General features: G+C 35.8%; 1 protein-coding gene across 1 annotated transcript in view; it reads left to right on the top strand.

Annotated features, from left to right (window-relative positions):
- Positions 1 to 9,156: 9,156 nt before the first annotated feature.
- cops7a (COP9 signalosome subunit 7A) overlaps positions 9,157 to 14,060 on the top strand; it is a 20,004-nt gene continuing 15,100 nt past the window's right edge. The window contains exon 1 of the mRNA XM_015370692.1: positions 9,157 to 9,254. The gene's annotated coding sequence lies outside the window, so the exon portion shown is untranslated. The remainder of the gene's footprint in view (positions 9,255 to 14,060) is intronic.

The raw sequence follows: 14,060 nt of genomic DNA on the forward strand, positions 1-14,060 counted from the left end.
ATATACATGGCCAAGCTCCATCTTATATGCTTTTTCCTTATGTTCCTAACAGAGCACTTCACCCTCAATCTGCAGTTCTAGTGGTTCCTAGAATTTCTAAAAGTAGAATGGGGGACAGATCTTTTAGTTATCAGGCTCCTCTCCTGTTGAACAAATAAAAATACCAGTTTTAATCAGTGAGGGAGACACCCAACTGTATATTTTGCTACTAAGTTCCTAAACATTAAAAGATCACTTAGAAAAAGCAGCAAAACATGGAAATGTTTTTCCAAAGAATGTATTGAAAGTTCTAAAATGTGTCTTTGTTAAAGAAATATTTTTCATCAAAAACAAATTACTATAAAAGATTAAATCTGTATTAAAATATACTCTCTTTTATATATTCTCTTTTTCTAATATTAGTAAAACAGTAGTCTCTCCTAAATAGTGTTAGTTACATTCTACCTGACATTATTTCTCATTTCTGTAGTCTGACTGTACTTTGTGGTTTAAAATGACACCATAAAATGACATCCTGCATTAGATAAAGTGTTTTTACCATAATTCTGACAATCATGAGCTCTGATTAATTTCAAAACCACAAAGAAACGTCGACAGTAAATTCGGATGAAAGAGAACCCCTCAATATCACAGTAAATGAAACCAGACGCAAAAATAAAGTCTGACATACATTGGTGGACTTAGTAAACCGCAGTGAGGTTGTTTAAGTGTTATTCTAGATAGGTCTATTTTCTGTGGAAGACAGAAGAAACAAAACATTTTACCTAATTTGACCTTATCCATCATTTATTGACTTCAGAACATTTTCTGATCTCTTTCTGATCAAAACAATCTCTGAATGCCTGTATTTTAACCTTCTCTCTTCAACAAAGGTTTGATTTCCCTTAAAACTATGTAGTGATCTGATGAATTTATACCCGACTCCCTGCAGTGGAGTCTTGTTACTATTTTTTTTATAGTTATCTTAATCATATTATTGACCTGTCTGAGCTTTGGTGGTCCGGTTTTCTGGGATCTGTTTTTGGTGTTGCACCTATTATTATTCTCCTATGGTAGATTTAACAATGCTCTACGGAATAATCAAAGGTTATGGCGTTCTTAATAACACACTAATATTCCTTCTTCCATAGAATTGAAGCTGAGATGCTAACTGTGGCAGAATCAAAGCACCAAGTTCAAAACAAAAAGTAAAGAAATGTGTTGTCACTTACAAAGTTGTATCCTATGTATTGATCAGCATTAATGTGTTTAGTTCTGTAATGTGTTTTTTAATGTAAGATTATTTCATATATTGTTTACCTATAATCACCCAAAGCATATTTGAAAGTAACTTGAATGTTTAAACACTTAAACACTTTGTATAACCAGTAGTGTAAACGATTGCATGACTTAAAAAGTAACCTAGGTTGAAGTTGTCATAATTCAGGTTCTTTTTGTTATTTAAACATAACCTAACAAAATTGTTTACTTACATTGTTAGTTCCAGGTCTATTTCATGCATTTAACAGAGAAAACAACAATAAATGATATGACTCAATGCAAAATCTTAATTATATAGAACTAATACAAAAAAATACTTCTGTTATTCATGGCCAAAACGTATATACTTTCTAGTTGAAACAAATCACTTCACTTCAAATCTTCACTTAAGAATTTGCTTGAAACAGCTAAAAAATGTCTAAAGACAAGCTAAATTATAGCTGTTGTTCTGTTTTAAATGCAAAGAGATTTTTTAATTCCTCTAGCTCTGAGCCACTTCATTACACCTTATCACAGTGATTAAAAGGTAAAACCAGAGGTGGGTAGTAACCAGTTACATATGCTCAGTTACTTTTACTTGAGTAACTTTTCAGCAGCATCTAGAGCCAAAAGTGGCATATGGCATATACCAGTTGAGAACCGGCTTATGCCAGTTCGTCATGGTTCTACATGGGTGCTGAATATCCTAATTTGGTTTAATTGACAATATGCTTTTGCAGTCATGAAAAAGAAATGCTTATGTATGTAGTTGGAAATGTGTCCATTTGTTAAAAAAAAACAGTGAACAGACATACCACCAAATCCAAAGCCAGGGACTTCAGTGTATTATTGTGCCTGATATCCCCTGGAAGCTATCCAAAAGTAGCTTTCCATCTTCCTGCCGGCAGTGTCATGGACTGCAGTGTATAATCGTGCCTACCCTCTCAGTTGGGTGAGAAAGAACAGAGTCTCCTTCTGCATGCTGTTTGTGGAATTTCCCCTTCAATGACCAGTGCCACAGATCAGATCAGTGTGCCTGCGAAGGGACGCCCTTGTTCGATAGCCCTAAGTTACTTCCTGCATTTAAAAGCCCATCAGATTCCTCTGCTGTTGCATCAGACTGATCTAAGATTCTTCCGAGAATCGACTTGGTTTGGACAGAATTGTGTGGAGTTGAAACCTGACGCTGCTCTTCCTCCTGCTGCAAGTCGTCTATCGACGACACCCTCAGTGACAGAAACATCTCTGATACTGCAAATCAGGTGGACAATTGGCTAAAGAGGATTCACAAATCAGGCCTACCCGGCCAGTTCAACTCCAGCATGGGCTCCCACCAAGGTTTATGTGGCTGCTAACAGTCTATCAAATCCCAGTGACTGCAGTGGAGGGAGTGGGGAGGAGAGAACAAACATCTGAGGCGGTGGCTTAGTATCCCTCCAAGCTTCACTGCAGTTGGGCTCTACATCCGATCAGGACAGCTCCAACTTCCACTTTCCTCTGTGGTGGAGGAGTTCAAGGTGGCCAAGTGCAGGGTGGAATTGATGCTCAGAGACTCAAAGGACGAACAAGTAAGCAATGCAGGAGTCTGTAAGTTGGCAGCAGACACTGCAGTCAGACAAGCTGAGAGCTCCCTGGAGTTGAGAGATTGGTAGCGTCTGCATGGGTCACCAAGGACTGGGAACATCTCACATCACACTGTGGAGGAAGGCAAGCGTCTAGCAGAGGCGGGAGATGGTACAAGCTGAAGTTCATCACCAGGAGGAGGAGACACTGAAGGCTAAGACTGTGGAACTGGCAACCCAGGAAAAATGGACCAGATGGGAGCTCCCAAACAGGAGGGTAACATAGACTGAGCTCTGGAGGCTGGAACCTTTCCGTGTTAGTTTCCTCCTGAGGTCTGTGTATGACACGCTCCCATTACCATTTAACTTAGCCAGGTGGGGCTTGAGGGAGGACCCGCTCTGCAAGTTGTGCAGAAAGAGGGGGACACTGGCCCACATTTTAGCAGGGTGCCAAATAGCTCTGGCTCAGGGGAGATATAGGTGGCAGCATGACCAAGTGCTCTGAGTGATGGCTGACATTTTTGAGCAGGCCAGTAGAAGACCACAGCTGACTAAGCCACAAGTACCATCCATCTATCCATTATCTGTCATCTATCCATCTGACACGCTTGTCCCAATTGGGGTCGCGAGGTGTGCTGGTGCCTATCTCCAGCAGTCAATGGGCAAGAGGCTGGGTACACCCTGGACAGGTCGCCAGTCCATTGCAGGGCAACACAGAGACAAACAATCATTCCTGCACACACTCACACCTAAGGACAATTTAGAGAAACCAATTAATGTTTTTAATGTTTTTTTTGGACTGTGGGAGGAAGCAGGAGTACCTGGCATATACCCTGGCATATGCAGGTTCCCAACTGGTATATGCCATATGCCACTTTTGGCTCTAGATGCTGCTGAAAAGTTACTGCTGGAGGTTTCTTCCTGTTAAAAGGGAGTTTTTCCTCTCCACTGTCGCTAAAAGCATGCTTAGTGTGAGGGATTGCATTTGAGTCAATGCAATCAACTGTTTTTTTTTAGATAGAAAACTTTGAATCAATTTAATTGTATGATCTGGTTGAAATGTAAAGTGCCTTGAGATGACTTGTGTTGTGAATTGGCGCTATATAAATAAACTGAATTGAATTGAAATAAGTGGAAATAACTGGATTTCAACGGTCCAGAAGCCACCCAAAAGTAAAAGGCCCCAAATCCTGGTAAGTGAGCAGATTAGAGCTATAGTATTCAACTAAAGAACACCAAATTGATTTTACCTCTGATTTTGAATAAGTTAAACAATTAACTACAACTCCAGTTCTAGTTAATCATTTATTCATATAGCATTTACAGGACATATTATTTCACAACAGTATTAACATTACGCATTACCTACTATAAGTATAGGTTTCATAAGTTTGAATAAAAAAATGATTTGGAAAAGTGTTTCTTCTGCATATATTTGCTATAATTTACTTTATTCATTCATTTAATTATCTTATTATAGAGATATATGACACTAAATGTAAGGCTATGCGTCAATTCTTGTAGTCTAAATGATTTTATTATAGTATTTAAAATATCAGAATCTGCACATAATTTTACATTTTGGTGTGTCTCATAGTATAAATCAGTACTTGAATAGCCTTTTTTACTTTGACTTGAGTAATTTCTTGAATGGCTACTTTTCATTTATATTGTATAGTAATGTTTTGTATTAATAGCTTATCATACTCTACTGTGCTGTGCGATAACTTATGCACCATGGAGGATAATAACATGTCACATATTACATGATGGAATTGCATCAAGCTGTATCATATTGTTTTGAATTGTATTATGTTTTTGAAAAATGTAATCAATCCCATTTAAAGATGTTGTTTACATTGTATAATATTGTATCATAATATATTGTAATGAATAATATTTCATCATACAATCTATCTGATGTTACAGAATAATATCTGCATGACATCTCATTTTGTTGTACAGCACTGCGTGTTATTGCATCATGCTGAATTCTGCTTAATTGTATGTCATGCTATTCTCTTATAACTTATAATACTTAACATAAAATGAACATGTCATTGTATCCTGTATACCACATTACATGACTCCATACGTTGTCTTGTTGCTCATCACGATGAGGCCTCTCTACATTATCATCCATGTATCATATATCATTGCATACCTATTGTATTGCATTGTAATGCACAGAGTCATGTTGTATTGTATATTTTTGTGCCATAACGTTGTACCAAATAGAGAATTTTGTAACATATTTCTTTATTTTGAATGCTGTATTATATAAATATTGCTCAGTGTTTCATCACCCAGCTGCTTTAGTCACATCAATGAAAGATTTCATCATTTTGGAAGCCAAAGAGGAAATAAATATATATTAATAGTTGCCAAACATGTTTAAAACAAATGTGACACAATGCGGATTATAATTTCTTGCAATTGAAAAGTGCATAAATTTTTTTATTCCCATCTACCTGCCAACCAACCATAACCAATAAAGCTCTTGTTTTTTTCATGTTAAGTGGTTGCTTCATGTAACAGATTATAAGAAGCCAGATTGGATGAAAAGCAAAGAAGAGGCCTGGAGAGATGGCCATCAGCCTTTCTGTTTCACACCAATAAACAACATGAATCCAGGCTCAAGTTGGCTCAGAAAAATTATGTGTCCCTCAGTGTGTGTGGTTTATTTAGATTAAGATAAAGAACGAAGCAGGGCCATGTCCTTTGTGTGCAACTTATCAACAGCTGACAGTGGTGCTGAGCAGCACAGGTGTTCCCTATTCTCTTTAATTGGCCCAGTAACAGCATACTGTCCACAAGAGAAGAGACCCAGAGACATTTGTGTGTTTTTCATTATATTTTAAACACACACATTCTTGCAAGACAAGGTCACTTTGATCTTTCTTTGTTCTTTTACCAAGGCATAATTTAACTTTGTTAGCCTGAAACTAATTGCCCATTCTTGCATTTTTTATAAAGAGTTATAAATAGTTTATTAACATTTATTAGAAAAACATTATTTATGGTATTTTCTTACCTATTATTACCTATTATTGATCTTTAGGATCCTGGAATTGAGCGTTGGGGCAGGACCTATCTGAAAAATCAGACTTTCTACTTTGATGATTCTGCTGTTATACGTTGCAGTTGATCTGAATCTTTGATTTTTTTTTAATGGAGAGGTGGATTTTTAATTACAATTAAGTCCATTATGTCAAAAGATGCCCCCCAAGACATTCAATAGCTGTCAGCACTTTTGATTTTAATATAGAAAATGTAATTCAATGTGCAAAAACGTACATAGACTAAGTATAATTGATATTTTGTAACCAATAATTCACTAAGTGCAATATAACAAAAGAACAATGTCTATCAACATATTTACTAACATTTCTTTGAAAATCGTCATCTTCTTTGAGATCCTCTTCACACTGTATCTATAAAAAGAAGAACTAATGATGCCCTCAAAGCCATTATTCTTATTTTACTTTAACATGCCTTTGTTCCCTGCATTACTGTACGTTCAAATGACCTTAGTGCCCTCAGGAACAACAGCACCTGTGCTCTATTTTGAGGTTTGGCATGCCTTCTTGCCTTGCAGCATCCCACCAAGGTATTGAAAGGGAGAAATATAAAAGACCCAGCTTAACCCCTTAAATTTACTGTAATTCTTTATTGTAAATGCAAAATGTAACGACTAATTACACCATTTTTATTTTAAAGTAAAAGATAAAGGATGCATGTTTTTTTAGACAAGATCTGAGAAGAATGGCACTCATTTGCATCCATTACCCCTGAATCAATAATATGTAGTGCTACCTGTGAATAAATATCTTTTCTACTTCTGCGTGTCTAAAGATAATTTTTTACCATTTCTTTGAAAAAAAGCTAAAACTCAATCTAATAAGAGAAATATAATTTGTAACAATGTCATTTTTGAGTCTTTTTATGCAGATTTAGATCTGAACTTTATTCAGTGTGCCCAATGCATGAAAAAACCATCTGGTAGTGGCTCTGGGTTTATGGTTAGCGATCATTTTCCTGCTAGATGATAAACAATCATCCTTGTCTAGTGTTTTGCAACCTATAACACATTTTTTTCCTGTGTTTGTTAACATCCATCTTTGGATCCACTCTGTCTGCTTCTCCCTGCAGAATAAAGCATCCCATAGTGTGTTTCTACCACCCCCATGTTTCAGTATAGAGTATATAGCATACACTCAGGGTATGATGCAAGTTTAGCTTTTTGCCATATGTGGCATCTTTTTTGTTTTACAGAAGGTCACTTTTTGGTTGTATAGCTTTAAAGATGGCTTTTTTAAATGACTCTGTAAATAAATGCATAGAATGAAACAAATATTCAGATGTCAGTTTTTACCAGCTGAGTCTGCCGTGCGATTTGAATTTTGAATATCATATTTATATTATCATAGGAGGTACCTTACACTGTTGTAACATGCAAACACATTTTACTTTATTTTTCTGTCACATCATGGTCATAAATGAAATCAGATTTTATGAACAAACACTTTCTCAGCATTTGAGTAGCATTTTTAACTACTTTCTATTTTGGATTGTTAGACTTTACTAGAAATATACAGAATTACTTTAACTTGATTAAAATCATTTGGCTATGCTACCAACCTCTGCTTTTTGGCATAAAATGCCAGTAAAATAATTTGAATTTTGTTATGTTATGACAAAACGTACTAATTTCTTTAACTATATCATAAGCCTGAATGCTTAAGAGAGCTGCATCTTACTCAACCTCCCTACAGTTTTTCTTCTGGTGATTCATTTAAAGGCATTGGAAAAAAAAAACGAAGCTTTAAAGGGGATAAATTTGATGCTAGATCATTAAAGAACAAACTGTAACTTTCTTGCTCCCAACAATCAGTGATTGGGAATATTTTCAGATGTCATGAAGCTGCAGAGAGGTGCTCTGTTGCCACACCTTGCAATATGGACTGTAAATTAGATTTAAAAATACCTTGGGTATTCAAGGTGTTGCTGATGTGGAGGACTAGCTGACTACAGAAACTGTAACTATAGCAACAGATAATTCTTCCCAGTAAAGTAATATATGTATAAGAGGGAAAGTCTGAGTGTTATTTTTTTTTTTTTTTTTGGTGTCAAAGAGGGCACACTGTGTATGCTTGTGTTTTATTTGCAGAATGTTCTGGAATACAAGCAACCAATATTGGTGGATTTGAATGACACGCGCAGCATAAGTAGCAATATTGCATACATAAGGTTTTTAAAGCTTTTTTTATTTCTATTTGAACGGCTATCCTGCTTTTTAAAAAATGTATGATATTGAATAAAGTTTCTTGCAAAAAAGATCAAATGTTATATTTTTTTGTGAAATCTCTGAACTAGATGTCTTGACTAGACAATGGCGATTTCTTTCTTTTCTTTTTTTCTTATAACTTTTCTTTTTTCATGGATTTTCACAGTCACTCTTAGCTCAGATTGTTTTTAATACTGTGATGCTCTCTGCCTCTGTCACAGATATTTGACGAGCAAAACTCAGAGCTAGACAACTATGGAACTTAGAGGAGTTATGCAGTTACTCATTGACATTAACTGCACTATTATCACACAAACAATCATTTTCAAAGGTGTTTAAGAGTAAAAATGTTGTTGGTTATCTCTCATTTGACATGGCCATTGCCATACAGCTTTCTACTATCTTGAATCAAACACATTAATACAGTTTGTTTTTTTATTAAGTAAAAAGGTATTGTCTGTTTAATGTGTATTATGTTACTGTGGGTCTTTTTTTTTTCTTATGTTTTTTATAGTTGTAAATTAGCTGCATTTAATGCATTAACTGAGGGTAATTTTTAAGTAGATATTAGTAGAGATGGATGGATGGATGGATGGATGGATGGATGGATGGATGGATGGATGGATGGATGGATGGATGGATGGATGGATGGATGGATGGNGATGGATGGATGGATGGATGGATGGATGGATGGATGGATGGATGGATGGATGGATGGATGGATGGATGGATGGATGGATGGATGGGTTCTTGGATTAGAAGAAAATGGCATTTAAAGTGTTGAGGTGATATTAAGTATCAGCCATAATTTCAATTTGGTGTGTTGATCTTGCTTTGTAAATTGATATAAGTAAAAGTGACAACAATAGAATTCGGTCAAACCTTAATCTTTCCATAATCCTTTTAATTAAATGGTGATATTTCAGTATTATTTTATTGACCAAGGTTCGGTAACAGCCTGTTAATTCGGCCTTTATTAATCTAATCACCAGATGTCGCTGTTCTCTCCAATTCGATGGCACAATGTAGAGAAGCGGGGAACGCAGTCGCGCCCACTTTGCCTCACTAGCCAATCACATGTCACGTTGAATTGTTGTGGAACGTGCGTTGAAAACGGAGTGAAGCAACTGGGAGAGAAGCTAACTGTTAGAAACCAACGTATCAAGGTACTTTAAAATGTAAAAAAACAGCATAGTTAAAACAAATATTCAGAAGTAAACACAGCTGTTGCCTTGTATTATTTTTCTCTGTAGTGTCGTGTATGTTTAATCATTTAAAGGGCTTAAACGGAATGAGGCCTAGCGTCAACGGCTACCTTTTGGTGACATCTTTTAGCATGCTGGCTAGCATGATAGTTGAGTTTAAAGAAATGCTTACTTATTTAAGGACTACTGGTTTAAAACTAACAGCCAAAAAGATCCAATATATCTGTTGTAGTATTCATATTGTTTTGATTTTTGTAATTGCGTGTTTTTGATTTGTTAGTTAAAACCCTTATTAGTGGGATGCCGGTGACTTTAGCTTTGCAGCTAGCGCTTAAATACGGGGAAATATAGTTAGGAGGTGTAGCCTGCCTATAAATTCCTTTCATAACTGTAATCAGTTCCCACAGAGAAAGTTTATTATGCATCACAATTTTTTCTACTTAAAATCTTTTACCAAATCACTGGTTTCAAAATCATTTTACTAGTACGTTTTTATTACATTTTGAAGATGCATATGTCGGTGATGTGTGGAAGACAGTGTAAACTAATAAGGGTACTAGAGGAGTTGATTTGTAGTTAAATATGTGATTGATTTGTAGTTAAATATGTGTAGCTATAATTATTTTCACATTTTATTTAAATATGAATTATTTAATAAGATGAATTTAAGTACTCGTTATTTTACTTTAAAATGATGACCTCTTATTTTGATAACTGTTGGAAAGGTAAGGCTTGATAGGTTCACTTGAAAACTTTTTTTTTGTTCTCACCTTCTTAAACATTGTCTTTTCCAACTATAAGACTATTAGAATTTGCAAAAGTATATCCACTTGCTGAATGTAAATGTAATTCATCCAATAATTGTATATATGTGCCTATCAATGCAGGGTTTAAGCAGGACTGAGTTTTTTTAAGTGAAATTTTTTTATACATTTGTTGTACTTTGGTCATACAATCTGGGCTTCATACCTCAAATTTTCATGAAAGCTTGCTGGAATTTCCTATCAGAGCTGCTTTACATGAGTTCAAATAAGAAAAGTACATTGCATTAGCATAGAGGCAACACAAAATAATAAAAAAAAAATAAAAGTGAATAATTAACATAAGGTGATTATCTATCAAAACTAAAAACTGATAAACATGTGGAGCATAAGAACATAAATTTACCGAATAGGTTATGGTTCTGGGTATGCAGAGTAGATTTTAGCTAGTAGACCTAAGGGTTCTGGGTGGTTGATACAATGAAAGCAAGTCTAATCATTGTTTTAGCTAAGCCATTGAGTAATTTTATAGACCAAGAGAGCTATTTTAAAGTCTATTTCACGAGATACGGGAGATCAGTGTAATGATTTCAGAACTGGCATGCTATGCTCCACATTTTAAGTTTTGGTGAAGACCCAGGTAGCAGGATTCTGGATCAACTGCAGCCGTTTGATCAGTTATTAAGGTAGATCTAAGAAAATACCATTGCAGTAATTTATTCTACTAAAGATGGATGCATGAATTTGTTTTTCTAGTGTATCAGTAGTCAGTATAACCAAACACTTTAATTTTAGTTGCATCTTAAGTGAAGGATTGTACTTTTTTCTGTGTGTTTTGCCTGCTGTAATTTGTGTTTTTTCTGTTTCTTTTGGAGTCCTGGACTCCGACATTTTGAGCCTTTATGATTTCATTGTGGGTGCTGGTACTCTGTCACTACCTTCAGCCATGTTATATAGCAGGCCTTCGTTTAGTTTCTGGAATTGACACACATTTTCAACAGAACCCTGTTTGTCTTTGGAAAACAAAGACCTTCTCTTTCCCTAACAAAATTACAGCTGGACACAGATTGGTGGAGGTCCAAAAATCTCATTCTGATATACATCAAATACGGAAGCAGTGTGTTCAAGCTGTACACCTACAGTACTTCCACAGACGTATCAACTTTTACTTTAAAAGTTATCTCTGTCTGGTGACCTTCTATCTTCTACTTAGCTGTACACCCATAAACCTCACAAAAGCAAAACGTTTTGTCAAGGTAACAGTTATAATACATTAAAACTGTACTGTAGACATCTAAATTTTGTTGTCATGCACACATTACATCACCCTTTTTTATACATAAAATTTATCTTAGAAGTGAAAGGGATAATCACTTCTTACAATAGTTAAATCTATTAAAAATGTAACTATTAAGTTACATTTTTTGGATTTTAGAAACAGTTGTCATAGGGATATTCCTGTTAACAATTTCAAATTTATCTGCATTAATCCTTTGTGCTCCTTTTTCCAATCATCAACTTCCAATCCACTGCCACTGACCTTTCCGAAACAGGGAAACAGATCCATTGTAATTATGGCAGATTACCCAGATATATTGTTGGAATAGAGTTTTAATGCGGGCCACCCACAATACTACAACTTTCAGTTAAATATGATTGTAATGTTGCAGACATTAATATTAGAATAGAAAAGAAAAATAAAAAAAAAACATCCTTTGTGAGTAAATTCTTGCATTTTCATCAGGAAGTGAAAAGTTTACAGAGCCAAAAATGCTGTATGGTTATTAAACACTGTGTATTCAGAATAAATTAAATGTGAAACTGTGCAGGATAATTCAAAAGATGTACAAATTGAGCATCTTATAATGATGCATAAAAACAGTAACAGACTATTTGTCCCCTACAACTTACTTACTTTTTACCCTTTTCCCTTAGTGTTGCGGTACAACATAAGAACACAGCAGTGGAATCTAATGGCTGAGTATTTTAAAGGTCTTCTTCTCGCCCCCATGTGGCTTTTGTAATTATTAAAAATGCTTTATGATGTTTGATCATCAACTTCCTATACCCTCGTAAAAATTGAAATATAAAAGTCAAAGAACTTGCCTTCATCTCTAGATTTCATGAGCCATCCCTCAGTAATATCCTTTGGGTTTTGCATTTTTCATAAATACTTTTGCCTTTGAAATAGACCTGGGATATCAAGTAGGCACTGTTTTGGAGAGCACATGACAGGTTAATTTTCCTGGTTGCAGCATATGTGTAATCATCTGTTCATTCTGCCAGGGAAGATGCCTGTTGGCCTTCTTTGATGGTGATCCAAGGGGAAAAGGTGAATGATGTGCATGTTGGCATGAAGATCTGCCAGATTTATAGTCAGATTTATAATCTTCTTTGCCATCATCATGACTACACGGAAAATTAAAGAGGCGAGCTTTAGCTCCACTAATGTTTTTTTTCTTTTTCTCTTCTGCCTTAATTTTAGTAACTACCCTCAGGCAATGAAGCTAGCCTAATGCAATTGAAATGATCTGATCATAAATCTGTGATAGTTAAGTTTCCTTCTGTCCTAGTAGTGGCTGGGACAGAACAGCTTAACATAGAGAATCATGTAACACAATTTCAAATAAGGATGTTTGGCCAATTAAATCACTTTCAGTGGGAGTGAAATTGCAGCCCTTTTTTCTATTGTCTTATTTTATTATTTTTTTCTGTTAGGGTTAAATTAAAATGTATAAGAACAGAATGATTTGAGGTCATATCAGTGGCAATGTCTTGTTTCTTTCATTTCTTAGTTGTTCTTTCTAATTTTCAGTTATTTACTTGAAGCCCAGTTAGATTTATTTCACTACTTGGGTAATTATTCAGCTTTAGCCTTCAGTCCTAAGTGCTTTTCGTGATTTTTTATTTATTTTTTTCTCGCAGGGAATAAGTTGATGAATAAACATGCTCTGCTTCACATTCATTACACATGTTGCCCACAGTGGTGCTGCCAAGTGTTGATGCCACTCTGCTTCTGTGGTACTTCAGGTTTGGGACTGTCAAGTGCTTTGGTCAGAGGTTACTGGCTGTTAGATATTGAGGGAGAGGAATTATTGTTAGCCTATGTAGATGTGGTTTTAATAGGGAAAGAGAGTCCTCTTACAATAACAACCATTTGAAAGTTTGTCAACATTTCATAAAGAGTATGTACAGACTTATTGGTGCAAATAAGCAATAATTCATTATTTTAGATTAAAAGAACTAGAAAATAGGCCTGTCACAATAACATATTTTGCTGGATGATAAGTAGGGGTGTAAATCACACCCATCATGGCGATTCAATTCAGTATCGATTTCCTGACCCAATGATTCGATGATCTTCGATACTCAAGAATACACCACGGTTCGATTCGATTAATTGTTTCTTTTTTTTTTTTCTTTTTTTTTTACACCTTACAGGCTGGAATGTTTCAAATTTGGAATAAATCAATGAAAGCTGTAATATCGTTATGCATTTTTTTTTTAAAACAACAGCAAATAACAAGTTGAAAAGTTGCATCAAAAAATACTGCACAAAATCAGTGCAATGAGTGCAATTCAATACCTCGGCTCCAGGCGCCCCGGTCCCCTCCACAGACGCTCCGCTGCCCCTCTCCCAAATTGTAGCTGACCGCAAACAGTGCCGCAGACAGGAGGCTGGCTTGTTTTGTTTTTATGACCGAAATTGTGGAAAACAACTCGTGAAGTTTGACCCGCTAGAAGAGCGAGGTGCGCGAGAATGCTGGGATCCTCTTTCTACCTGGATCTTTGCTATTTTTACGCCCTCAGGTTCCTCCGTCGTCGGACTAAACTCGCCCCCACTTCTTCAACGCCTCGGCCGTATCTAGACCAACAGCGTGTATCGCAGACCACGCTTCAATATTGAGCATTAATCAAAAATGTCTTTGTCAAGCTTACTGCAACATACTGCTGTAAGAGTATAACCAGGAAGCGAGGTAGGAGGGCAAAATAGGTTTAGCGCCAC

This window comes from Cyprinodon variegatus, unplaced genomic scaffold (genome assembly GCF_000732505.1).
Source record: "Cyprinodon variegatus isolate N-32 unplaced genomic scaffold, C_variegatus-1.0 Scaffold48, whole genome shotgun sequence".
NCBI lineage: Eukaryota > Metazoa > Chordata > Actinopteri > Cyprinodontiformes > Cyprinodontidae > Cyprinodon > Cyprinodon variegatus.